This window comes from Echinops telfairi, unplaced genomic scaffold (genome assembly GCF_000313985.2).
Source record: "Echinops telfairi isolate 266 unplaced genomic scaffold, ASM31398v2 ScPeMD7_7475;HRSCAF=8513, whole genome shotgun sequence".
NCBI lineage: Eukaryota > Metazoa > Chordata > Mammalia > Afrosoricida > Tenrecidae > Echinops > Echinops telfairi.
The window spans coordinates 26,440,850-26,467,808 of NW_022111379.1; the positions used below are offsets into that span (position 1 = coordinate 26,440,850).

A 26,959-nucleotide genomic window follows, 5' to 3' on the forward strand; every position below is an offset into this window, starting at 1 on the left:
CGCGCGCTCCTAGGCCAACCCAGGGGCGGAGTTGGGGCAATGGCGTCATGCGGAGGCAGGGAGCGGCTGCGCGCATGACGTCAGAGCCGGGAGGCGGGGCGCGCCCTCCTTCGTGGGGCGAGCGGGAGGTGGGCGCAGCCCCGTGGCGCAGGCGGAGCGCAGGCCACTGAGGGCGGAGCACGACGCGCGGGTGGAGGCGGGAGAGGAGAGGCCCGGACCCTGAGCAGCTGTTGGAGCCCAAGCTGGACTCCAACAGCTGAGCCGGTTTGCCTTAAAACCCAGAAAAATGGAAGTCGGGTAGCGGTGACGGCCATGGCTGCGGGCTAGCGGAGCTGCGAGGCGACGCGGCAGGTGAGACCCCGCCGCCGCGGTGCTGCGGGGCCGGCGGCGAGCGGGCTGGGCAGGGAGCCGGCAGGTGCGCTGTCCGAGTGCTGCTCGCGCCCGGGGTTCGCGGAGACAGGCAGGCGCTGAGGCGGCTGACTGCGGCCTTGGCTGGAAGGCAACCGGCCCCACGCGAGTCTGCATTGCGGGCTCCGTCCCGGACCCCGTGGGTGCCGTGGCCACTGGCTCTGGCTGGCATTTTGCGCGTCTCGCAGGTCTGAGCGGAGGTGGCCCTGGGCCCCTAGGCTGCCCGCACTGGAACGTGATGCTAGCGTGGGAAGTCCACCCCTTGGTCCATGGTAGGTTCCCACCGCGCGCCGGCAGACCCTGCGCATGCGGCGGCACCAGCGCCGCGCTTGAGGCCACCCTCCCGGTGCTCCGCTCAAGCTGCTTGGGTGGCCGAGCACCGCTGCTCCTTCTTTGGCTTCTCTGGGTCTGACTGGACAGTGCTAGCCACGACTGTAATTTGACTGTAAAGCGGCAGACTTTATTGAGTCTTTTCTTACTGGAGGGGGGGAAATGGCACCTGTCGTTTTTTTAAGTGCTCCTTTAAATTTGGGAGATGTCAATGATGTCATCATTAACCAAAACTTTCCTTTATTGGACAATTATTCAATTGTACCCTCCTCCCAGTGCAGTGGTTTCAACCTTAGAAAATCCCTAAAATGAAATGGTTTTGCTCCTGCTTTCTAAATTCAGCCGCAGACAACTGAAATTAACACGTATTTTAACTTAGTATCTTATGGAGCCCTAGTTAGTCGTTGGGCTAACTGCAAGGTCAGCAATTTGAAACCACCAACCGCCCTCAGGGAGAAAGATGAGGCTTTCTACTTCCATCAAGAAACCCACTGGGGCAGTTCTACCCTGTCTTAGAGGGTCTCTGTGAGTCGGAATCATGAGGTGCTTTGTTTTGTTTTAAAGTCCATTTATAGATGAAGAGATATAAGACAGGCTGAAAGGAACTTGTGAAATTCCCATACATCTGAGGATATCTTCATCCATGGCACAAGGATCCAGAGGAAAGCCATGTATAACGCCTACATGCTCACTGTTTTGCCTTATTCTGTACATGCAGACGAGCCATACAACAAACAAACAAAATCACTAAGATGATAACTTTTTTGTGCTGGATTGTGTGTCCAGGAGGTGGTCCAAGTCAAAACCGAACTCACTGCCATTGAGTCGATGCCAACTCATAGGCAGAATTGGGAAGAATCGTCCCCTGCCTTTCTGAATCTGTAAGGGGACTAGAAAGCCCTATCTTTTCCCTACAGAGTATTTAGTGGTTTTGAACCTTGCCCTTAGCAGCTCAATGCATAACCTTGATCCCAAAAGAGTTCCTAGGAGATGGTCAGTGTAGCCTAAATCTTTATAAGCCTTGCTTGTTCCAGGAGAACAAACTAAAATCCCCATTCTGTTTGCAGGGTGCATCTGGAGAAGTGGCAGCAATGCCCGCTTCTCCCCTTTCGTTTCCTTACCTCTTGTCCAAGAGACAAGGGAGTACAAAAGCTAGAGAGCAGCATAGTGCACCAAATTCCGGGGAGAATTTTTCACTAACTAAAAGAAACATGCCATCATTATGGCATGCGAGTGTACCTTTAGTGTCAATCATTATGGGAATAATAATAAGCACATCTAAGGAAAGTTTAACTATCTACTTAAATGCACCATATTGAAAGGATATTGAAAAAGGAACTAAAGTATTGACATTTTTGTATTTAATAATTAATGACATTGCCTAATTGGTTGAAATAGCATGCCTTAAATTATTAGTGCAATCGTACTTGGTCTGCTAGGAATTTAATACCATATGATATGCAGAAGTTTGAGTTTGATTATGAATGTGAATCTTTTCAACACTGAATTGATTTGAAGCCTTTGGGGGAAGAAATGACTTACTTAATTTCTTAACATAATGTGAGTGACAGTTTATGAGAACCATCATTTTGGGTAGTCTTGATAAGTGTGTGTCTTGTTGTTTCAGTTCAAATCTTGGTGTCAGATGCTCTCCTCAGAAGTTAACCATAAGACTCCCAGCCTTCGTGGAAAATCAACCATAGGATAATCAAGGAGAGCAGTCTGTTTTCCCTTTCTGGGGGAGGGAGAGCACCTTTCCCCAAGGGAGCAGTGGCCTCTCAGATCTTGATGATCCACATTTATTCACATCTATCCAAGTTGGGAAGCAAGCCTTGTGGTGCACTTCAGCTACTAATTGAAAGGTTGATGGTTTGCAAGCAGCAGTGCCTCCACTAGAAAAGACATGACAATCTGTCCATAAATCTGGACCGTCTTGGAGGTTCAATGGGGAAGACTTATTCTGCCATATAGGATTGAGTTGAGTCAGAATTTAATCCATGGAAGTGGGTTGGTTTTGACCCAAGCCTGGATGAAGTGTGGTATGTCTTAGCAGAACTGACTCCAAATATGTCACTTTTCAATGTCTTTGCTGCATGTTTCAATGATATTACTGTATATAGTGCTTTACAACTTGAGCTCCTGTGTTGTGGCTTTGATTCTTCCAGAATTGAAGTAGACTCAATTATATCTAGACTGGTTTTTAAGGATCTGAATTGTCCATTCTCTAGAAATGAGTCTGTGAAAACTGTGACCACAGATCCATTTTTGTGAAATATTCATCATAATGTACTAGAGTAATTTTTAAAAGTTTTACCATAAAATAATAGAAACTTTTATTAAAATAATATCAAAATATGAAGTTATTATTTCTCAACATATCTACTATCTGTGTCTACATATACTTCTGACAATAGTGTTTCCATTTCTATAATCCTGCCATAAAAAATTCTGCACTCTTCAATTTGTATAGCAATTTTGACACCATTGAGTGGTAATATTGTGTTCCATTTTAATGCTCTTGGAGTTTTTTGCTTGTTCATTCAGGTACCAGTGCCCTTTAATTTTGTTTTGTTTTTTAATTTAATAAAAGTTAAACTTTTTTCTGTGAATTGGATGGTCTATAAAACAAATCAGTTTTCCATTCAATAATTCATACATATTTATTTCATGTCTTTGTCTGCAGTCCCAACAATGTAATGTCACTTATCCCATTTCCTCCCATTGTTTCCATTTCCTTCCCTCCTCTTTTCCTAACCCTTCCTGCTTTCTGAACTTAGTACTTGGGCAAATGCTCTTCTTTTGATCTCAAGTGGTTGATTGATCTAAGTAAGTAGTGCATACTGCCTTAATGTTATTGTTCCCTTCATAGCTTTATTAGGCTAAATATTGAGCCATAGGTGTGAGTTCAGTTCCAGGCCTGGAAGGTGACTAAAGGCCATAGATTCCAGAGTTCCATCAGTCTCGATCTGACCAGTAAGCCTTCTCTTTTTATTATTTGGAATTTCATTCAACATGCTTTTCCACTTTATTCAGGACCTTCTAACGCATTAGAACCCCTTTCATCATTGTTGATATTAATAGCTAGTCACCATGTAGTATTTATGGTCTCAAAGCCATGGAGGCTGATGGTTGCATCGTTCAAGAGTCCAGTGGACCAATTGTTCCCACGTGTCTTTGACTTTCATAATTCTTTTTTCTGGACAAGGGAGATGCCAATAGTTGTATTGGAGATGGCTGCTTAGAGACTATTAAGACCGTAGTTTCTATTGGCCCAATTATTATGTAAAAACATTGTTAACTTTGTCGTGCCAATTGATCTCGAGACCCCAGGCTCAGTAACGTATTCCTTCAAGGTGTTTGGTTATATCTAAAATATTCGCATAAAGTTTCCCTCTGTGTGCTTTTCTATATTCATGTGTATATTTGTATCATATGTAAATATATATGCAGAAATAGCCTCTGTTGACTGATACATATTTATGGGTATAGTACCATGCATCTTCCCACACCTCTTTTGCTGCATTTCTATGTATTCATTATTGTAATTACTGCTACTGTAGCATCGTGTGGTTTTACTTTTTTTGCCTTTAAATCTTGTACTTCTCCTAGTGTCTTTCTTAGCATATATTTATATAAATTTGACCTCACCTTTATTGTATATCACCTTTCTCTTCATCCAAGTTAATGTACATACAATGAGTATCCCCCAAACACCCAGAATTGCATTGGGTGGAGTGGAGCTTTCATAGTACACATTTTTCCTGCTAGGTGAGCATCAAGAAACTCACTCTGAGTTAGTACACCAGTGGCATCGCCTGGGAAGGTTCTTTCTGGTCGCAGTGATTTTTTTCATAGAAACGGTTTCACTTGAACCTCATTTTTTTGTGATGGCCAATTTAAGACACAACATGTGGCTGTGAAATTTTACTTCCTGCTTGAGAAAAATGCCATAGAAACTGTTGTGATGTTGAGCATAGCTTATAAGGACAGTGCTATGGGAAAACCCCTCATATATGAGTGGTTTTCTTGTTTCAAAAAAGGTGAAATGTTGCTTGATGAGAAACCTGTCTGTCAACTTCCTGAATGGATGAAAATGTTATTTTGTAGTGCATTTGGACTTCATTCCACCAGGTCAGACTGTTAATCACGCTTTCCATTTAGATGTTGTGAAAAGATTGTATAACAGTGTGCGACAAAAGAGGGCTGATTTGTGGCCGATGGGGGACTGGTTTTCCCACCATGACAATGCACCTGCTCGCTCAGCCATCTCAGTGCTCCAGATTTTGGCAAAAAACAACATTCCTCTTTCCCCTGTACACCTTACTCACCTGATCTCACTCTGTGCGACTTCTTTTGTTTCCACAAATGAAACTGGGCATGAAATGACAGCGATTTGACAATGTAGTAGAGGTGAAGAAAAAATGAGAGAGGTGCTGTCAGCCATTCTAACAGATGAGTTTGAAAAATGTTTCCAAGAATGGAATTTCAGATTTGACACATGTATTAAGTGTAATGGAGAGTACTTTGGAGGTGATAAGGTTGTTTCATTAAAAAAAATTTTAAATACATAGCTTTGGAAAAAAAATTGCCTTTTTTGAGGGGAGTACCCCCTATGTGTTAGTCTGGGTACTTTAGAGAAACAAATCCAGAAAAACTCATGTATAAGTGAGATTTTTATATAAAGGTTAAGTGCTCATCACGAAAACATCCCAACCCAGTGCTGCCCAAACCCACAAGTCCAACATTAACCCATATGTCTGACACCAATTGACAAGGTCCTCCTCCATCTCATCTCACAAAAACTATTACGCCAACTGCAGGAGGAAAGCCGAATCAGTGAATGTGTAAACATTTCAGTGCTGGCAGGGGTCTCCACACGGCTGCTCCAGCACCCAGGGCTGCATCAGGGTAGGTCCATGTGGCTTCTCCTCAGAGATGTCTTGCAGGAAGTGAGCCTTGCCAGCTGAAGCAGGGAACTGGCTAAGGTAGCTGCACCCTGGTCTGACCATCACACAGCAAGAGACCCGAGAACTCTCTTTGCTCTAGTTAGTGATGTTAGCTGGTGTTAATGGTTTCTCCCACCTGGATGTTCCTTATCTATGCTCTAATTAGTGATTTACCACCCTTTGCTTTGATAGTTAGGTTTTGTGTCAACTTGATTGGGGCAGGATTCTCAGTAGTTGGGTGGTTGAGGCTCCCTTCCCAACCTGCTATATGACCTAACAACTTATTCAGCTCCATGACGGGATCTGCTATGAGCCCTCAAGCAGTTGTGGGAAGATAAAATGGAGTACAATCTCTTATTCAGGTTACATCCCTGACAATATTTTCTTAGAGTGTGGCCTTCTTGATATATGACTAGACACAGCAGAGAATGTCTTCACTTCTTGCTGGTCTGAATCCTGCTTTGGGCTCATCCATCTCTGTTTCTTTGGACTTGACCCAATGGCCCACCACACTGCTTGCTGACCTTGGGAATCATCAGAGCCTGCCATCTGGTCTGCCAGCCTTGGATTCATCCACCTCTGCATCCTCCAGCCTTGGTCTTCCTGCTTCATTTCACAACTTTGTCTTCCTGCTTCCTAGTTCGCTATCCCTGGCAGCTAAATGAATCAGGCAAAGTCTTTACCTTATCATCAGACTGATGGACTTGAACTGAGCTAGATTTGTCAGCTTCTATAAATGTGTGAGCTATTTTCTTGATGTAAATTTTATATATATGATATACATATATCATATATATATGAAATTATATATCATTTTGTTTTTCTTTAGAGAAACCAGCCTAACACATTTGTCCCCCCACCTGGTAACCATGCACAAAATGCTTCTTTTTTGTGTAAAAATTTTTCTTGACTTTTTATAATTGTGGTCTTCTTTTACGACTGACTAAATGAACTAAGCATAATGTCCTCCAGGCTCATGTGTATTATGAGGTATTGCAAAGATTCATTACTATTATTTAACATTGCATAATAGACACTTAGGTTCTTTACATCTTTTTGCTATTGTGACTATGCTGTGATGAACATGAGTGTCACATATATATTCATATAATGTCTCTTGTTTCTCTAGGATATAGATAGTGGTGGGATTGCTGGACCTTATGGTTTTCCAGTTCATTAAGGCAGTGTCATATTGTTTGCCACAGTGGTTGTGCCATGTTATAATTCCACTAGCAGTATATAAGGGGTCCAGTTTCTCCACACCCTTTCCAGCAATTTTTATTGTCTGTTTTTTCGAACTTTGTTGTTCATGCTAGGGTGAGATACTATCTCATTGTTGTTTTTGTTCACATCTCTCTATTGACTAACAAAAATCAACCCTGGTGGTTCTGTCAGTTCAGTGTTGAACTGCTAACTGCAAGGTCGGCAATTCAAAGCTGCTCCTTGGGAGAAAGATAAGTCTATCTGCTCACCTAAAGCTTTACAGCTTAAAACGCTATAAATGATTTCTGCGAGTCACCATGGAGTCAGTGGCATTGGGTTTGGTTTGGGTTATAATTTCGATGGCTACTGACCATGAGCAATTTCAGCACATGCATGTTGGTTGCCTGAAGGTCCTCTTTGTTGCAGTGTCTGTTCACACCTCTGCCCACTTAATTAAAAATTGGGTTATTTAAGTTTTTGTTGTTGGGGTTCAAAGTTCTTTAAGTTTGGGGAACAAAAAGGAATCTGAAGGAGCAAGATCAGGGCTGTAAGGTGAATGATGAAACGTGCAACAACACAATTCTTGTAGGACAGTCATTGAAAGATGAGCAGATGATGGGGGGAAATGCCTTTGAACAATTTCTTGATCCTTTCCTCACTTGTGCAGTTGTCACTTTTCTTAAAATTTCTTCATAATAAGTCCCCTTGATCATAGTGTGTTCTTAAAGAAAATCCATCAAGATCACCCCCCTGGAGTACAGATGGTCTCTTTAAGAAATTGTGCTGGTGAACTGAATATCCATTTACAGAAAAATTAAACAGCATCCATATCTGACACCATATATAATAGCTAACTCAAAGTAGACCAAAGACCTAAATATAAAACCTAGAACTATCAATACCATCAATGGAAAAATAAGGGTAAATGTAGAGGCCATAACAGACGCATAAATACGCTATCAAACATAACCGAAAACACGCAACCAACAGAAGACAAACTAGATGGCGGAGACCTCCTAAATCAGATACTTATTTGCATCAAAAGATTTCACCAAAAGAGTAAAAAGAAGACCCATGGATTAGGAATTGTCCTTTCTTATTGCAACAACATGTAGGACAAGGGACTAATATCATAAAATTTTAGAAAACTCCGTATTACATGCCAACCCTGTGAACCATCAAGGAAATCCAATTATTAAATGGGTAAAGAGCACGAATAGACACCACCAATGAAGACAATCATGTAGCCAGCAAACATACGGGGAAAGACTTGTTATCATTAGCCCTTCCAAACCCCAAACCAAGCTAAATGCTGCAGAGTCTATTTCAACTCAGTGCAAGTCTCTGTAGAGTTTCAGAGACGGTAAGTCTTTACGGGAGTAGATAGCCTATTTGTTCTCTCACAGAGTGGTGAGTAGGCTTGAATTACTGACCTTGTTGATAACAGTCCAGCACCAAACACACAGAACCATCCCAGACAACAGCGAGATTTTATCTCACCCCAGCATTAATAGCAAAGTTCAAACACATAGATAACAACAAATCCTGGCAAGGTTGTGGAGGGACTATAAAATGATGCATGCACTGTGGAAAATAGTTTGGTGTGTCCTTAAAAATCTGGAAATCGAAATACCATGTTACCTAGTAATCTCTCTATGTGGTATATATCTTAGAGAAATAAAGGCCATGACACAGATAGATGTACACACAGGTTTTCACAGTGCTAGTCACAAAAGGAAAAAGATGGAAATAACCTAAATACGCACCAGTGGAAGTATGAATAAACATAGTGGAAGGATGGATAAACAAACTATGGTACATACACACAGTGGGATACTATGCAAAAGGATAACAAAGTATTATGGATAAACCTGGCCACATTGTACTGAGTGAAGTTAGTCAATCACACAAGGACAGATATTGCATGAAAACACTAATGCAAAACGTCAAGAAAAAGGTTTTCACAATAAAAATAAATATTCTTTAATGGTTAACATATTGAGTGATGGAGGAAAGATCAAGAGAAGATGGAAAGAATATACAGTCACTATACCAAAAAGAACTCTGTTGGCATAGGGGTTACACATTGGTCCTCTATTCTCAAAGTCAGCAGTTCAAAACCACCATGTACTCTGTTAGCTAAAGATGGGGCTTTCTACTCCCATAAACAGTTAGAGTCCAATGCCTTGGCACAGTTAATAAAAGATAAGTAAACCTCTTTATTATATTTTTTGCTTTCAGCCAAGACACATCTTACATAAGCATTGACGTCCTTGTTCTTTGTCCTCTTTTGAATCTGCCCTGAACCTCTGGCATCTTTTGGTCAATGGACTGCTACAACCATTGTTGGATGATCTTACATTTTTTAACTTCCACGTGACACCAATGATATTGTTCTATAGTTTGTGCGTTCTTTTGGTTCACCTCTCATTTAAATGGGTACAAATATAGATATTTTTCAGTCAGTTGGGCAAATAGCTGTCTTTCACATTTCGTGGCAGAGAATAGTGCTTCTAGTACTTAATCTGCCTTTTGAAATATTTCAATTGCTATTCCATCCATTCCGGAAGCCTTGTTTTTGCCTAATGCTTCCAGAGCAGTTCGAACTTTTCCTTCAACACCATTGGTTCTTTCTCACATGCTACCTCCTGAAATGGTGGAATGTTGACTAGTTCTTTTTGGTACAGTGACTCTGTGTATTATTTCCATCTTCTTTTGATACTTCCTGCATCATATAATATTTTGCCTATAGAATCTGTAAATATTGGAACTCAAGGCTTGAACTTTTTCATGAGTTCTTTCAGTTTAAGATGTGCTGAATATGTTCTTTCCTTTTAGTGTTATAATTCTAGGCCCTTGCACATTTATTATATTTGACTTTGTCTTCTCAAGCTGCCCTTTGAAAATTTAGATTCAGCCCTTGACTTCATCCTTTCTTCCACTTGTTTTAGCTTCTCTATGATTAATAGCAAGTTTCAGTCTTTTGTGACATCCATTTTGATATTTTCTTTATATACTGTCTTTTTAGTGATTTTGCTTTCTTTATGACGTGATGTCCTCCCACCATTAATAAGGTCATCTATCATTAGCGTTCAGTGCATCAAATCTGTTCTTGAGATGTTCTAGAAATTCAGGTGGTATAGACTCAAGGTCGTATATTGGCTCTCTTGGAGTTGTTTTAATTTTCTACAATTTTAACCTACACTTATATATGCACAATTAATGATCTATTCCCCAGTCAGCCTTCATCCTTATTTTAGGTGCTCATACTCAGCCTCTCCATTGTATTTTCCCATAGATGTAGTCAATTGATTTCTGTGTATTCCATATGGAGAAGTCCATGTGTATAGTCATCCTTTTAGAATACTACTAAAATTTTTTCAACAGGCTGAGGAAGCACTGGAAGTACCCACTTGTCTGTGCCAGCGAATTTGGAAGACTGCTACTTGGCCAACTGGATGAGATCCATATTTGTACCCATTCTAAGAAAGGTGACCCAACAGAATGCAGAAATTATGGAACAACATCACTGATAGCACATGCAAGTAAAATTTCGATGATCATCTAACAAAAGCTGCAGCAGTGCATTGACAGGGAGCTGCCAGAGGTTCAGGGCCGATTCAGAAGAGGACATAGAACAATGGACATGGTTGCTGATGTTAGATGTGTCTTGACTGAAAGCAGAGAATACCAAAGAGTTGTATACTTGTATTTCACCACCTATACCAAGAAATTTGAATGTGTGGATCATAAAAAACTATGAATAGGCTTGTGAAGAATAGACATTCCAGAATACATGTGCTTATGCAAAACCTGTTGAATAAGTCTGGGTACATTAGAGAAACAAATCCACAGAAAAGCATATGTATAGGAGAGAGTTTTATATAAAGGATAAGTGTATGTTAAGAAAGCATCCCAACCCAGTGCCGCCCAAACCTATGAGTCCAACATTAGCCCATATGTCTGAAACCAATCTACAAAATCCTCCTCCATCTCACAAAACAGACACAATGATGTTGACTGCAGGAGGAAAGCCGAATCAATGAGAGTGTAAGCATCTTGGGACTGGCAGGGGTATCCACGTGGCTGCTCCAGCACCCAGGGCTGCATCCAAGTAGGTCCATGCGGCTTCTCCTCAGGGATGCCTCGCAGGAAGTGAGCCTTGCCAGCTAAAGCAAGGAACTGGCTAAGGCAGCTACATCCTGGTCCAACCCTCAGAAAGCAAGAGACCCGAGAACTAGAAAGGTAAGGCTCACTGAGCCATTTATCTCTCCACCCTTCAACTAACCCCACATGTATTTATTGGCCAAGTTGGCACAATAAACCTTAACTATCTCACCTGTATATACATCAGGAAAGTGTGTGTTGGGATTGTATCTTCTCACTATTCAATCTGTATACTGAGCAAATCATCAGAGAAACTAGATTATGTGAAAAATGTGGCATCAGGATTGGAGGAAGACTTATTTAAATATATTTATGTGTGTGTCACAACTTACTTGCTGAAAGTGAGGACTTGAAGCTCTTGCTGATGAAGATCAAGTATTACAGCCTTCAGTGTGGATTACAACTCATTGTTAAGACAACTAGAAACCTCACAACTAGTCCAATAATTGTAAACAGAGAAAAGATAGAAGCTGTCAAGGATTACATTTTTCTTGGATTCACAATCCGTATTCTTGGAACCATCAGTGAAGAGATCAAACAATGCATTGCATTGAGTAAATCTGCTCACAAGACCTCTTTTAAGTGTTGAAAAGCAAGGATGTCACTTTAAGAACTAAGGTGTGCCTAATTCAAGCCTTGGTATTTTCAATTGGCTCATATACATGTGAAAGTTGGACATTGGATAAGGAAAACTGAAGAAGAATCAATGCTTTTGAAGTATAATGCTGGCAAAAAAAATATTCAACGTATCCTGGACTGTCAAAGGAACAAACAACTCTCTCTTGGAGGAAGTACATCGAGAATGCTCTTTAGAGGCAAACATGGTAGGACTTTGCCTCATATTGTTTGGACATGTTATTAGGAGAGATCAGAGCCTGAAGGACATCATGCCTGGTAAAGTAAATGGACAATGTAAAAGAAGAGATCCTTGACAAGGTGTATTGACACAGTGGATGCAGAAATGGACTAAAGCAGAAGAAAAATTGTGAGGGTGGCACAGGACTTAGTGTTGTTTCATTTTGTTGTATATAGATTATTATGAGTTGGAACTGACTTAAAGGCTCCTAATAACAACAGTATTAAGAGGGGCAGGGAGACTAAATTACTGGTTAGTGGGTCTACACTGTTAACTTGGTTGAAGAGGAAAGCAGCATACAATAAGAGGGAAGCCTAATATGATGGAGACAGGGGAAGATACTAAGATTGCAAGAGTTAAAGGCAACAGAAGTATTGTTATATATACACAATCCTTTGATTATGGAAATCTACAAATAAATGTGTAGATAAACATGTAAGCTTTGGAGAGAGAGTGGGTTTTTACATATAAATATATAAAGGTTTGAGAGAATATATTTCTGTGTATGTATTTACATATGCTTTAAGTATATTCATGAATATAGCACAGCACATAGGAGGAAACGTTATGAAAACTTCTTAGACATAAGTACCTTGAGGGAATGGATTACTGGGCTTGGGGCTCAGGACCCTACTCTCAGAGGACACCAAGGTCAATTAGCATAACATAGTTCATAAAAACAATATTCTACAGACTACTTTGAAGAGTAGCAACTGATTGGGGTCTTAATAGCTTATGGGCAGCCATGTGAGGTGCAACTATTGTTTTTTCCATGATTAGAGGAAAGAAAAGTGGAAATGGGGAAAACACAGCAATTGAGAGACAGGTTGATTCTGGACACTGATATGTGTGGATCTCACAGGGACTAGAGAAAAATGAGAACAGGCTGGCTGGTATGACATTAAAAGAGTTGCATGGAACTTAAGTCTTTGAATAGGTGAAGGGACCAGGGGTCTGAGATGAATGGAGTCATACAGAGACTTCTTAGCTTCCTATGAAAAGCATCAACCTATTTTGGAATGGCTAGGACTGAGTTGACCAGAACCTTAGGAGATTGTGCATATCAGTAGTTGATTTGCTGGATGACTTGAGTTTGCTTATAGATGCAGACAAAAGTTTCCAAGTGGGATGAAGATTCTCCACATCAAAGACCATGTTTGTCTCCTCAAAGCACTGGACTGATAGAAATGGGCAGTTTATAAATTGGATACCCAAATTGAGGAAAGATAAAGGCATGAAGTAGCTAATACCAGAACGATGTGATATGGAAACTCTGCTAGGTGAACTGGTCTCTAGCTCCAACATACCTGTAACCTGAGGACTTAAGACTGAAACTATATGGTGTATGAAGCAGAAAGCAGCTGTACCAAGAACATTAAACTATGGGTGGGTGGACTTATATTTATTTACTACTTTAATACCCTACTTGTTGTATTAAGATATGCATTATTATGGCAGAGCTGTGCCTGACGTTAACAATGCATATTATTGTAAGTTTTGCCTGACCACCAACTCCCATGGTTTGTGCAAATAGCATCAAGTCACGTAAAGATTTAGTCTGTACAAGTGAATAATCCTTGTATTGTGATATGTATGTAGTAAGCCTACACTTGTTCAATCTCCCTTTCTCAATAGTGTTTTACAATTATTACCACGGGCTAATCAATGACACTATAAACAGAATATCCTTATGCTCCAAGGAGCTAATCAATAAGATTCTTTACCATAAATTAACAAGGATTTCTTTAAGGTGAACCAGAGGCAGATAAAAAATATAGATTCAGGAATGGATTTTGGACTCACACTTAATCTTAGCACCAATGTAAAAACAATTAGTCCTATGACATGGCCCTGCTCAATACTTGGCCTCATAAAGGAAAATCAGAAGTTATGGGTGCTATACCAAAGTGTGGTGAAGGAATTAGATGGTGCCCAGCTAACAGAAAGCATAGCATCTGAGGTCTGACAGGTTTGTTTTCAAACAGACAGCCATCTAAGTGAGAACTCAAGTAAGCCTACATGGAAGAAGTACGTCAGCATACCTGACCCAAGATCACAAATTATATAATCCAAATGTGAAGAAGGCAATGGTATCAGAGTTTAAATTGTAAGATTCTGGTGTGCAGAAGGCTATGGATGATAGTGAAAGCCCCAAATTTGCAGGATCTACACAGGGAATAGGCCTCTGGTGATTTTGCTCTAACCACAATTAAGGGATGAAAATTACCTGGTTATCAGACAGAGAATATTGGAGAGATGACCATTGTAGATTAAAATGATAAATCTGACTTGAACTGTTAAAACCTTGTCACTTGATCTCCCTTTGGATACACTTTGTGCTTAATGTGGGTTTTAAGGTTTTCTGGTTTTTTTCTCCATATTGGGGTTTGTCTCTGTTGTATTTTGTCATTGTTGGTAGCCTTCTTGACTCCCTGTTCTGTTTTTTTCTATGCTTTTCAGTATATAAAACCAGGCTAGGTAAGTCTATAGAGACAATAACTAGAATAAGGGTTCCTAGGGGTACGGTGGGGGAGGGGGAAAGAGATATTGATATAATTATGGGGTTAAAGATGTAGGGGTTCACAAAACTGCAGTTGTTAGGCATGGAATATTTTTCTTCTGTTCACTTGTCAAATATATTTAGATGGGGCTGGTGTATTTTCAGTTGTACCAATTTTAGTCTTACACTGTTTTGTGTGAACATGATTTTATCATTGTCTTTGTTTAAATATTATGTATGGTTATAGAATTATTTACAGGTGTCTAGTTGACAAGGGGTGGTGGGTGGCAATTAGATTTTATGTCAACTTGAACTTGTATGAATGTGTAGGGGCAGAGCCCAACCTGTCAATCAACTGGTAACCTGATGGCACTTCCTTGGATCTATGGCCTTTTTTATAAAAGAAGAGACCTTGGGAACTTCTTTTCCCTCTCTGGAATGTTGCCTTCCTCCTCACTGAAACTTTACTGAGACTCTGTTTACTAGACTCTTTACTGGCATCCTACAGGAATGCCCTCATATGGGCTGCCCAGTCTATGGGCTATCAGCGCCCTGCCATGTTTCCACTGATTTAGCATCCATCAGGCCTGTGATCTCCTGCATGTCGCTTCACTTTTCTGTGTATTGGCCTGCAGCTAGGCGAGTCTGAAGAGGGCCACAGCTTTCATCAGACTTAATGACTTAAGTTGGATTGTGCTGAGATGCCTTCTTGGTATTATATTTCTTCTTGGTGTAAAGTTCTTTTTGATACAGACATGGGTGTCACTGGTTTTGCTTCTCTAGACAACCCAGCCTTAGACCTCGCCCGAAGGCATACTAATGAAAGTAAGATAAAGGTAATCCTTTGAGAAATGTCTGCAGTTATCCATTAATCACTTAGACATGCTTCAACACAATTTGTTTGGAATAACTTTAGTAGCAATTGAACAATACAAATGTAAGAGTACTTCCACTACTTTAAAAACATTATACTTTTAACATTATACTACTCCCTCAACACAACTAATCCGCCATTCTGTGAGGCTCACCTTCCCGACATGATCACTGAAGACAAAATGGGTGCATAAGCAAATGTGGCAAAGAAAGCTGATGGTTCCCAGCTATCAAAAGATATAGCATCTGGGGACTTAACGGCTTAAGGATAAACAAGTGGTCATCTAGTGGGGGAGCAACAAAACCCACATGGAAGAAGCACACCAGCCTGTGTGATCATGAGGTGTCAATGGAATCAGATATCAGGCATCTAAGACCCAGAATAAAATCATACCAATGTGAATGGGAGTGTGGGGTGTGGAGTTGAGACCCAAAGCCCATCTGTAGACAGTTGGACATCCTCTTACAGAGGGCCACAAGGAAGAGACGAGCCAGTCAGGGTGCAGTATAGCACCAATGAAACATAAAACTTTCCTCTAGTTCTTTAATGCTTCCTCCCCCTCACTATCATGACCTCATTTCTACCTTACCAATCGGATTAGACCAGAATGTGCACACTGCTACAGATAAGTGCCCACAACACCGGGAATCCAGGATAGATAAACTCCTTAGGACCAACAATGAGATTAGAGATACCAGGAGGCTAAAGGAAAGGTGTGGGGAAAAAGGGGGAATCAATTACAAGGATCAACATATAACCCTTTCCCAGAGGACCAACAACAGAAAAGTGGGTGAAGGGTGACAGGGGATGATGTGAGATATGAAAATAATAATCTAATAATAATATTAAGTTATAACTTATCAAGGGTTCATTAGGGAGGGAGGGGGAAATGAGGAGCTGATATAAAGGGCTCAAATAAAAAGAAAATGTTCTGAAAAGGATGATGGCAACGTATGTACAAATGTGCTTGACACAATGGATGAATGTATGGATTATGATAAGAGATGTAAGAGCCCCCAATAAAAGTATTTAATAAAAAAACGTATAAAACATTAAGGAAACACTAAAAAACAAACAAGAACAAAAAACCATAAACACACTGCTGTAGAGACAAATATGACTCATTTTCATTCTTTCATGTTTAGAATATCATACTTCCCATTTATAAGAAGCCAAAATTGCCTTGACTTTCCTTTGGAATGTTGTTGTTGTAAGTACCATTGAGGTCATTCCAACCCATAGTGATACTATGCACAATAGAATGAAACACTGCCTGGTCCCGTGTCACCTTCACAATAATTCCCATGCTTGAGCCGATGATGCAGCCACGTGTCAATCCATGTCATCCAGGGCCTTCCTTTTCTTCACAGCCCCTGTACTCTACCAAGCATGATGTCCTTCTCCAGGGGCTGATCTCTGCTGACAATCTGTCTAAAACATGCAAGATGAAATATTGCCATCTTGCCTCTTAGAAACATTCTAAGACAGTTTTTTTGCCCCTTTGGACAGTACTGTTTGCCAGCATCACTGTTCAAATGCATCAATTCTTCTTTTGTTTTCCTTATTCAATGTCCAATTTTCATATGAATATGAAGCAGTTGAAACAAAATGGCATGGGTCAGGCACACCTTGGTCTGCAAAGAAATATCAAATTCTTGCTTTTCAACACATGAAAGATTTTGTGCAACACAGCACAAAATGCAGCACATCTTTTGTTCTCTTGACTGCTGGTTCCATGAACGTTGATTGGGGATCCAAGCAAGAAAAAAAATCCTTCACAACTTCAGCCTTTCCACCATTTATCATGGCATTACTCATTTGTCCAGTGGTGAGGATTTTGGTCTACTTTCCATTGATTTATAATCCATATTGAAGCCTGTAGTCCTTGATCTTCATCAGCAAGTGATTCAAGTCCTCTTCACTTTAAGTAATCATGGCTGTGTCATCTGCATGTCACAGGTTGATAATAAAACTTCTTCTAATCCTGATGCCGCATCGGATCTTAAGGGTGTTAAGTCATGACAGTGTTCTGTTGTTCATAGGGTTATTATGAATCCGAACCATCTTGGAGGCACGTTAACGACAACAGTAATCATGTTTTACCCATTGTCATTAAGCTAATTCTCACCCATAGACACCCTAGAGGATTGAGAACAGTGTTTAGGGTTTCTAAAACTAGTATTTATGGGAGCAGAAAGCATCCTCTTTCTACTGTGGAACAGCTGATGGGTGTGAACCACTGAGCTTGTAGGACAACAATCCAGCACTTAACCTCCGGTACCCACAAGGGTCCTTAATCATATCTTAGGTCTATAGAATATAGGCTAGCTCAGCTCCAAAGTGGCCAGCCAAAGCTGTGTTCAAAGTGACCAGACAAGTCATGACCATTGCTGCCCTGGAAGAGAATGTCAGGGGGTTTGGGGTGTGTCTGTACACGTGCACATGTGCATATATTTGTCATGTCTTCTGAAGACAGAGATCCAATTTTGCCAGCACTACTAGTTGAAGAGACAGTCTCTCCCTCATTTAATATGTTTTGGCCCTTTGTCAAAAATAAATTGTCTATAGATAGATTAATTTAGTCCTGGGTTCCCAATTCTGTTCTATCGGTCTATGTGAATATCATTGTACCACTACCAGGCTGTTTTGACAACCATTTTTGTGTAGTAGATTTTGAGATTGGGAAGTGAAACAACTCATATTTCGTTCTTCTTATTTAGTAGTGCTTTGCTTGTCCTTGACTTCTTTCCTTTTGATATAAAATAGACAATTAATTTTCCATTTTTTTAAAGAATGATGTTGGGATATGGATCAGGATTGCATTATATTTATAGATCACTTGAGCTAGTGTGCTTGGCTGGGTAGACTAAAGAAGCAGATCCAGTGATAGTCATGTACGTACAAGAAAGAGTTTTGTGTAAAGAAGTAATTATATATCAAGGAGGCATGTTAGGCCAGTCCAACTCAAGTTCATAAGTCCAATACTAGTCCATGTGTCCCTCTTCAGGCTCACAAAGCCACAGGCAATGATGCAAAGTGCAGGAAGATCACAGGCTCCTGTGTACAGTCATGTGAATCCAAGGTGGGTAGACACATGGCAAGGTTCCAGTGGCTCTCAGGGTGGCCAACCAACAGGAAGGCAAAGAGAGAAAAAGAGGGACAGTATTATAGGGTCCCCACCTCTCAGAAGGCCACACCCCAAGGACAAAGCATCATGCTGTGGTCTGATTAATAGGGTTGATTCTACCCCTAGCCAGATGTGCCTAGTTGACATAAAATCATCTGACTACCATAGGTAGTATCGACACTTTCACAATGTTGTCTTCCTAAACATGAACATGGTATATTCTTCCATTTATGTAGGTCTCTTTTTGTTTCTTGTAGTAATGTTTTGTAGTTTTATTTGTGCAAGCCTTTTGTTTCTTTTGCTATATTTATTCCTAACTATTCAATTGTTTGGTTAGCTATTGCAAATGGTATTGTTTTCTTAATTCCTTGTCAGAGCTCTCTTTGTTCATATACAGGAAGCTGACTGATTGTTGTATGTTGATCTGGTATCCTGCCACGTTACTGAATTTTTCCTTTAGATCCAATAATTTCCTTTTGAGCCTTTGAGGTTGTCTATTGAGAGATTAATACCATCTGCAAATAGAATTTTACTTCTTTTCCCACTTGGAGGCCTTTCGTTTCCCTTTGTTGCCTCATAACTCTGGCTAAGACTTCCAGCACACTATTGAACAGGAGTGGTGATAAAGGACATCTTTATCTGGTTCTGTTCATAAATATAATGCTCTCAGTTCTTTTCCATTGAGTCAGATGTTAACGATTGGCTTTGCCTATTTACCCTTCATTATGTTGAAGAATTTGCCTTCCTTTCCTGTTTTGTTGTTTTGGTTTTTTTAATAGTTTTATTGGGGTCTCTTGCATCTCTTATCACAACCCATACATTCATCCAGTATGTCAAGCACCTTTGCACATATGCTGCCATAATCATTTAAAAAGTATTCTCTTCCCACTTGAGCCCCTGATATCCACTCCCCATTTCTTCCCCTCCCTCCCCCACCCACCCTCCTTCATGAACACTTGATAAGTTATAGATTATTTTTTCCATATCTTACATCGTTCTCTGTCTCTCCTCTCCCACTTTTCAGTTATTTTTCACTCTGGGAGGGGGTTCTAGGTTGATCCTTGTGATCAGTTCCCCTTTTCTCCCCCCACCCTCTCCTAATCGTCCTGGTATCTCTACTCCTTTTGTTGACCCTGAGGGGTTTGTCTATCCTGGATTCCCTGTGTTCAGGGCTCTTATCTGTAGCAGTGTGCATGTTCTGGTCTAATCTAATTTGTAAGGTAGAATTGAGGTCATGATAAAGGGGTGAAGGAAGCACCAAATAGCTAAAGGAAAGTTGTAGGTTTCAGCAGTGCTATACTGCACCCTGACTGGCTCATCTCTTCCCTGTGACCCCTCTGTGAGAGCATGTCCAATTGTCTACTGATGGGCATTGGGTCGCCACTCCATACCCCCACCCCCCATTCACCTTGGGTATGGTTTTATTCTGGGTCTTAGATGCCTGATACCTTGATACCTGATCCCATCGATACCTCATGATCACACAGGCTGGTGTGCTTCTTCCATGTGGGATTTGTTTCCTCCCTACTAGATGGCTGCTTGTTTATCTTCAAACCTTTAAGACTCCAGATATTATACTTTTGATAGCCGGCCACCATCAGCTCTCTTCACCACATTTGCTTATGCCCCCATTTTGTCTTCAGCAATCGTGTAGGGAAAGGTGAGCCTCACAGAATGCCGATTGTTAGAACAAAGTGTTCTTGTTTTAAGGGAGTACTTGAGTTGAAGCCCAATGTCCATGTGCAACCTTAATTCTTAACATATATATATGAGTACATAGTTCTATTCCCCTCTCATTATATATATATTTACATATGTACACACTTGTATTAAAGCCTCTATAAATATCCTTTGCCTCCTGGTTCTTTCCTCTATTTCCTTTTTACTTCCTTCTTTTCCCATCATGTTCGGCCTTCATTCAGGTTTAGAAATTCCTCGCTGATACATTACCCTTGATTGATCCCCACTAGGCATCCTATGACCTTCCTTCCATTGATTTTAGTTCACTTGTTGTTCCCTTGCCCCTGGGTTAGTCCCCCCTCCTCTTCCTTTGTCCCTTCTCCCCTTCTCCCATACCCAACCCCGGAACCATTGGTCCCATTCTTTTCATCTCCGAATTATTTATCCCACCTATCTTATCTAGATAGATATGCAGATACGTTAATAAGAGCAAAAACCAGGCAAAGCCAAATAAAACAACAAAAGAAGTCAAAACCAAAAAAGCAATAACAACAGCAGCAAAAAAACAAACATAAAATAACAATTACAAAAAGAAAGCTACTGACAAAAATGGAAAAGCTTATAAATAGTTCAAAGTCTGTTTTTTGGCCTTTGCAAGTGTTTTCCAGTTGAGTCTGATGGGGTACCACACTCTGTCTCCCAAGTCTATTTTTTGTATTCCCCGGAGGTTTCATCAGTTGTTCCCCCTGCTGCTCTGCTGCATTCCTGCAGTGCCTCGCCCCAGCGTGAGGGGGCCAGACCGTGCACTATTACCACACTGTGTCTTGAGTGCTGCCCCCCTCAGCATCATGGTTCAGTGTGGGATGTCGTGTCCCATGGTGGGCCAGCCCTATGGTCCTCCTTGTGCGTTGTCTGCTCTGGGTGTTTTTTGTCAAATCCCTTTTCAGTGTCAATCATGTGATTTATTTTTTTTAATGATAGATTACAGCGATGGCTTTACTAATGTTGAACTATCCTTGCCTACCTAGCATGAACCCTAGTTGGTCATGATGTATTATTTTTCTGATATTTTGTTGGGTTCTATTAGCTATGATTTTGTTGAGAATGTTTGCTTGTTCATAATTGATACTGGTCTTTGTATTTCTATTCTGGTGATGTCTTTCCCGTGTTTTTCACAACAGGGTTTTGCTTGCTTTCTAGAATGAAATAGGGTGTTGGCCACCCCTGCCTATCTTCTAAAATAGTTTGTTTAAGTAGAATTTGGTGTCAATTCTTCTCTGAATGTTTGGTAGTATCACCAGTGATGCCATCTGATCTCTGACTCTTTTTTGGGGGGGAGATTTTTAATTGTTTGATCAATTATTTCTTTTGTTGCTGGTCTGTTCAGGTTTTCTGAATTAATCTACATTAACTTAAATAGCTAATTAGTTCATTTAAGTAGGTTCCTAGAAATTCATCTATTTCTTCTAGGTTTTAAAATTTGTACAAGTACAGTCCTTCATAGTATTTTGCTATTATATTTTTTATTTAAGTTGTTTCCATTGCACTGTTGCCCATTTAGTTTCTTATTCAAGATATTTTCATTTTCTCCTTTGTAAAGTTTGCTGTGGATCTTCAATTTTGTTAGTGCTTTCAAAGCACCAACTTCTTGTCTTGCTGATTCTTTATATCAATTTTCTGTTTTCTGATTCACTTATTTCTTCTCTAATGTATATTATTTTGTTTTCTTGTGGTGGCTTAAAATTTGTTTAGCTGTGCTTGAATTTTGAGATGTTGGTGTTGATCTTGGGTTTTTCTTATTTTTTTAAATATGCATTGTGCAGTAAACTGCCCTCCGAGAACTGCTTTTGCTGTGTCTCAAAGGTTTTGATATGGTGCACTTTAATTCTCATTTGTTTTAAGAATTAAAATTTTTTCATTCCTTATTTCTTTAATTACTCATTGTTTTTAAGCATGGTGATTTTCTGTTTTCATATATTTAATATTTTTCCTTTGATGTTCTCATTGGAGATTGTTAAATTGTATGATGTTGTGATCTGAAAAGATTCTTTGCTTATCTTGAAAATTCTAAATTTATTAGACTTGCTGTATGGGCTGACATCTGTTATATTCTGGAACATTTTGCCGAATGTTCCATGTGCACTGGAAAGAAGGTATAGTGTATTATTGTTGAGTTGGTCTACAAGATTAAGTGCATTGATTGTGTTGTTTAGTTCTTCCGTGTGTTTGTTGTTTTTTTTTTTCTAATTGTTCCATCCTTCATTGAGAGTTGTTGTAGAATTGTGTATTTCTCTCTTCAAATCTATGAAACTTTTATTACTGTATTTTTAAGGCCTTTCATTGAGGGTAGAGATATTAGATTATGGTTATATTCTTGTTCAATTTACTCTTTGTCTCTAATGGTTAATTGAGCAAGGGCATGCTACATGGTTTTAAAACAGGCAAGGTGTGTATCAGCCTGGTATCCTTGCACCATACTTATTCTATCTGTATGTTGAGAAAGTTCTCAGAGAAGCTGGGTTACATGAAAAAGAATGTGGCATCAGGATTGAAGGAAATACTTAACCTGTGATATGCAGATGACACAACTTTGCTTAGTGCCAGTGAGGAAAACTTGCTGATGAAGATCAAGAATTGCAGTCTTCAATACGGATTACAACTCAATATAAAGAAAACCAGAATTCTCACAACTTGACCAGTAGGTAACATCATGATAAACAAAGAAAAGATTGACATTTTCAAGGATATCATCTTTCTTGGACCCACAATCAATGCTCATGGAAGTAGGTAGCAGTCAAGTGATCAAAAGATGCATTGCATTGGGCAAATCTAATATACAAGACCTCTTTAGAGTATTGAAAAGCAAAGATGTTGCTTTGAAGATAGGTAGGTTTGACTCAAGCCATAGTATTTTCAGTCTCTTCATATGCATGTGAATTTGGATGTTGAATACATAAGACTGATGAAGAATTGATGCATTTGAATTATGGTGCTGGTGAAGAATATTGAAAGTATCATAGATTGCCCAAAGTACAGATAACCTGGACAATGAATAAGGAAGACTGAAGAAGAATTGATGCCTTTTAATTATTGTGTTAGAAAAGAACATCAACTGCTAGAAGAATGAACAATTGTTGGAAGAAGTACAACCAGAGTGGTCTTTAGAAAATTGAGGATTGTGTAACTTCCTCTTATGTATTTTGTATGTTATCAGGCAGGATCAGGTCATGAAGAGGGCCATTTTGCTTGGTAAAATAGAGAGTCAGGTAAAAAGACGATCCTCAACGAGGCAGCTGCATCAATGGATTCAGTCATGGTAACCACCGTAGGCTGGTGGAGGACCAGACCATATTTTGTTGGATGGTTATAAGGTGGAGCCAACTGGATGGCATCTGACAACAACATGCAAAATTAAAATATGTTTCTCTTGGCTTTAGCATGTAATTCTTAAGTAAAATTAAGGCTTGAAGAAATGTGCATTTCTTCTCCTAGGAGTATATTATATGTTTGAATTTAGTTATTGTAAATAAAAATTCGTGTCATATTGAATATACACAATTAGGATGAAGTATGGATAACTATATATTGAAGCACCATAGATTTTTGAAAGATATTTCTTTTTTTGTTGTTGTTCATTACTGCACTAGTTTGTTTTATTAGATTTCTATAGCGTTTCACATGATGTCTGAACAAATCTTAACCCTTATCTCTCCAGGACAGAATAGTAAGTATCCCAGTTACTGAGACAAGAATTTCAGCACTAGTTATAGAAGTGGCTTCCAGAGAGTAGGGAAACCATCTCAGGCACTGCCCCTGCCAGTCCTACCCCAGCTACATTTGAGAAGCCCCAACCCACTACATCTGGAGACTGACAGATTAATTCTGGAAGATCTTACCCAGACTCTCTTTTTCTATTTTAGGCATTGTCTCTGACTTTGGGCTTTCCTTATTCTTAATTAAGCTCAGGGTTGGCCTGCCGAGTCTTTGTTTTAGAAGAGAATTTAGGAAGCTCATTGCATGATGGTATATTTCTACCATGGATTCTAGTTTAGTGCCCTTTGATTTGATAGGTACCAGAGACTAGGGATAACTCCAGTGAGGTTTACTTTGGAGAAGTGAAGAAATCTTTATTACTGAAGTATGATATACTTACTATACATTACTGTAATTTTATTTATCTTAAAAAACCCTTTTTTTAATCATTCAGCATATACATAGGTACCTTTTTATTTGTTTGATGTACGAACTAGAATGTGTTTTATGGGTCTTGTAAATAATATCATTCCTTCTCTTGAAATAATTATCACTTGTCGTTGTTGCTAAGTGCCGTGGAGTCAGTTCTGACTCAAAGTGGCTCTACAAACATCAGAACAAAACACGACACACGACCCACTTCTATGCCATCCTCACAATTTTTCCTACGCCTGAGCCCATCTTTGTAGTCACAGTGTCCATCCATCTTTTGAAGGGCTTTCTTCTTTTGCAGGAGGGCCAGCAGCTAGTGCTAGACTTGGATGGAAAATAGTCAAGGTTCTCTATCATTAAGCCACGGGTAATTTTTGAAGGACTGAGTATACCTGAGGCTGGCATCCTCCTTCTAAGGGTCTGTTCAAACCCTGCTCATGGGTTCTGGACTGGGTAAGTTGTGAGGAGCTTTGTTTCCAAGCTCTGCCTTTCTGGTATTGTCTGTTTCCTTGTCTTGAGCCCTTCTCCACAGTACTTAGCAGAGACAGGCTGCCAGATTGACTCCATACCATACTTGGACCTTTTGGGAGAAGGGTCTGATGTGGCCTGGCCCAGGCCTGGTTCTATGCCTACCCTGACAGCTGGGATGCCTGCCATGCCTTTGCATTTGTTTTCTCTGCCCACTCCTGTGAGGCTCAGGTTCCCCATAATCAATATTAGACCATTGTTGAAAATCTCACCCACCCCCACCATGGGCATCTCTCTGGGGTGCCCTAAATAAGGGTGTGCACACCTGAGTGGCACCTGGACAGGGCGAGCGTGAGGAGCTGGGAACCAGGCTGAGTCATGGCACTGCTACAGTTGGACCCTGGTGTAACACTCAGACTACATTCCTCCTAGTGAGGACTACGAGGTCAATTGTAGGATAAATTGCTTGGATAAAAATCACTCTGAAAGTGCTTCTTTGTTACCAGCAGGCCCAGGTGAGAGGCTACTGGAGCCATTCTCTGGGTAGCTGCTCTTCATTAGCTCCTATGATCCTGTAGGACACAAAATAAGTCTGTACAGCAGGCAAGACTCTTGAGCCTTTGACAATGTACCTGCATTTACTTGCACTTACTTTCCATTTGAGAAAGTGAAGCAAAGTATTGTTATGACTTTTGTCCAATGTGCTGTTATCTTTCAATTGATTATTGATGAGTTTAATTAGTAGGTATCACAGGGAAGGATTGGGTTTGAGAAGATAAAGTTCCAGAAACAGTTCATTTGCATTTTCAATCTCTTTGGTAAACTCAGTTTCCGCAGTTATTTTGTCTTCATGCTATATTTAAATGGATTCTAGTGTCATTTTTTGAAATAACTGCAGCATCATTCTTTTAACAGTAATTCTAAAGAACAGAATCCTGAGAGCTGTTAATTTAACATTTGGCTATAACTGTGTGGAGTTTATCTGTCTCTTTTAATCCCTCTCTCTGTTTTTCCTTGACCGCTTTCAAAATTATATGTGGCACCCATTTGGAGAATTTTTATAAACTTGAAAAAATCTTGCCCTCTTTTAGAACTGAGTGTTAACTGTGGAGAAGTTTGAAGTTGATTTATTTTCTACCTATATACAGATAATTCACTTTAGTACTTTTTCACCAGGTTGTAGCTGTAGCTTGATAATGATCTTTCCGTCTCTCTTTTTAATCTATAAACATCCCCTTTCAATTGACAGTGTCAAGCCCCTCTATTTCAAAAGTTTTCCTCTACTAGATCATCTATTTTTTGTTACCAATTAAATTAATTGCATATATGTTATTTCTTCTGTATATTGTATTTATTAACTCTTTGTTATACTCAGTATTTCATGACTTTTTCCATTTTATTTGTTCATCTATTTGATTTATTCTGCTATTTGTTTTTTATTATTTGTTTTCTTCCATCTTCTGTTAGTTTCAATTCTTATTTCTTTCTTCCCTGAACTCAAATTGTCTTTCTAGTAGTTTATAATACTGTTGATTTTTTCCCCTTATTTTCTTTTTTTGAAGAAGAAGAGCATGACAGGCAAAATGCCAACACCCTAAAAATGCCTGCATCCTAATCATGGTAAACTGTAAATGTTTTATCTACATGGCAATCCTAACATTTCAGATGTGGTTCAATTAGGGGTCTTAATATGGGCAGGTTATCCTTGATTGTGCCGGTGGACCTCATATAATCACAAAGATCCTTACAAGTGAAAGAGGGACACAAAAAGTTCAGAGTAAAAGAACCTGAGGAGACAGGACACACAGGTGACAACAGAAGCGGAGGTTGCAGTGCTATGATTGATGATTTGGAGATGGAGGAGGCCATGAACCAAGGAATGTAGGTGGCCTACAGAAACTTGAAAAGTCAATGAGCAAGATGATCCCCTAGAGTCTGAAAGGCTTGTTTCCAAACAAGCAGTCATCTAAATGAGACATCACCTAAGCCCATATGGAAGAAGCACACCAACATCCATGAGCCAAGAATTATAAATTATATAATCCAAGTCAGAAGGAGGGAATAGTATCAGAGCTTAAATTATGAGATTCTGGTGTGCAAAAGGCTTTGGATGTCCGTGGAAGCCCAAAATACATTTGCAGAATCTATGCAGGGAATCACTGGTTTCCCTCTAACCATAATTGGAGGGATGGAAATAACCTGATCATCAGGCAGT

The 26,959-nt window shown here is 39.9% G+C and overlaps 1 protein-coding gene across 1 annotated transcript in view; it reads left to right on the forward strand.

The window, feature by feature from the left end:
* Positions 1-216: 216 nt before the first annotated feature.
* OTUD7A (OTU deubiquitinase 7A) overlaps positions 217-26,959 on the forward strand; it is a 313,826-nt gene continuing 287,083 nt past the window's right edge. The window contains exon 1 of the mRNA XM_045285688.1: positions 217-351. The gene's annotated coding sequence lies outside the window, so the exon portion shown is untranslated. The remainder of the gene's footprint in view (positions 352-26,959) is intronic.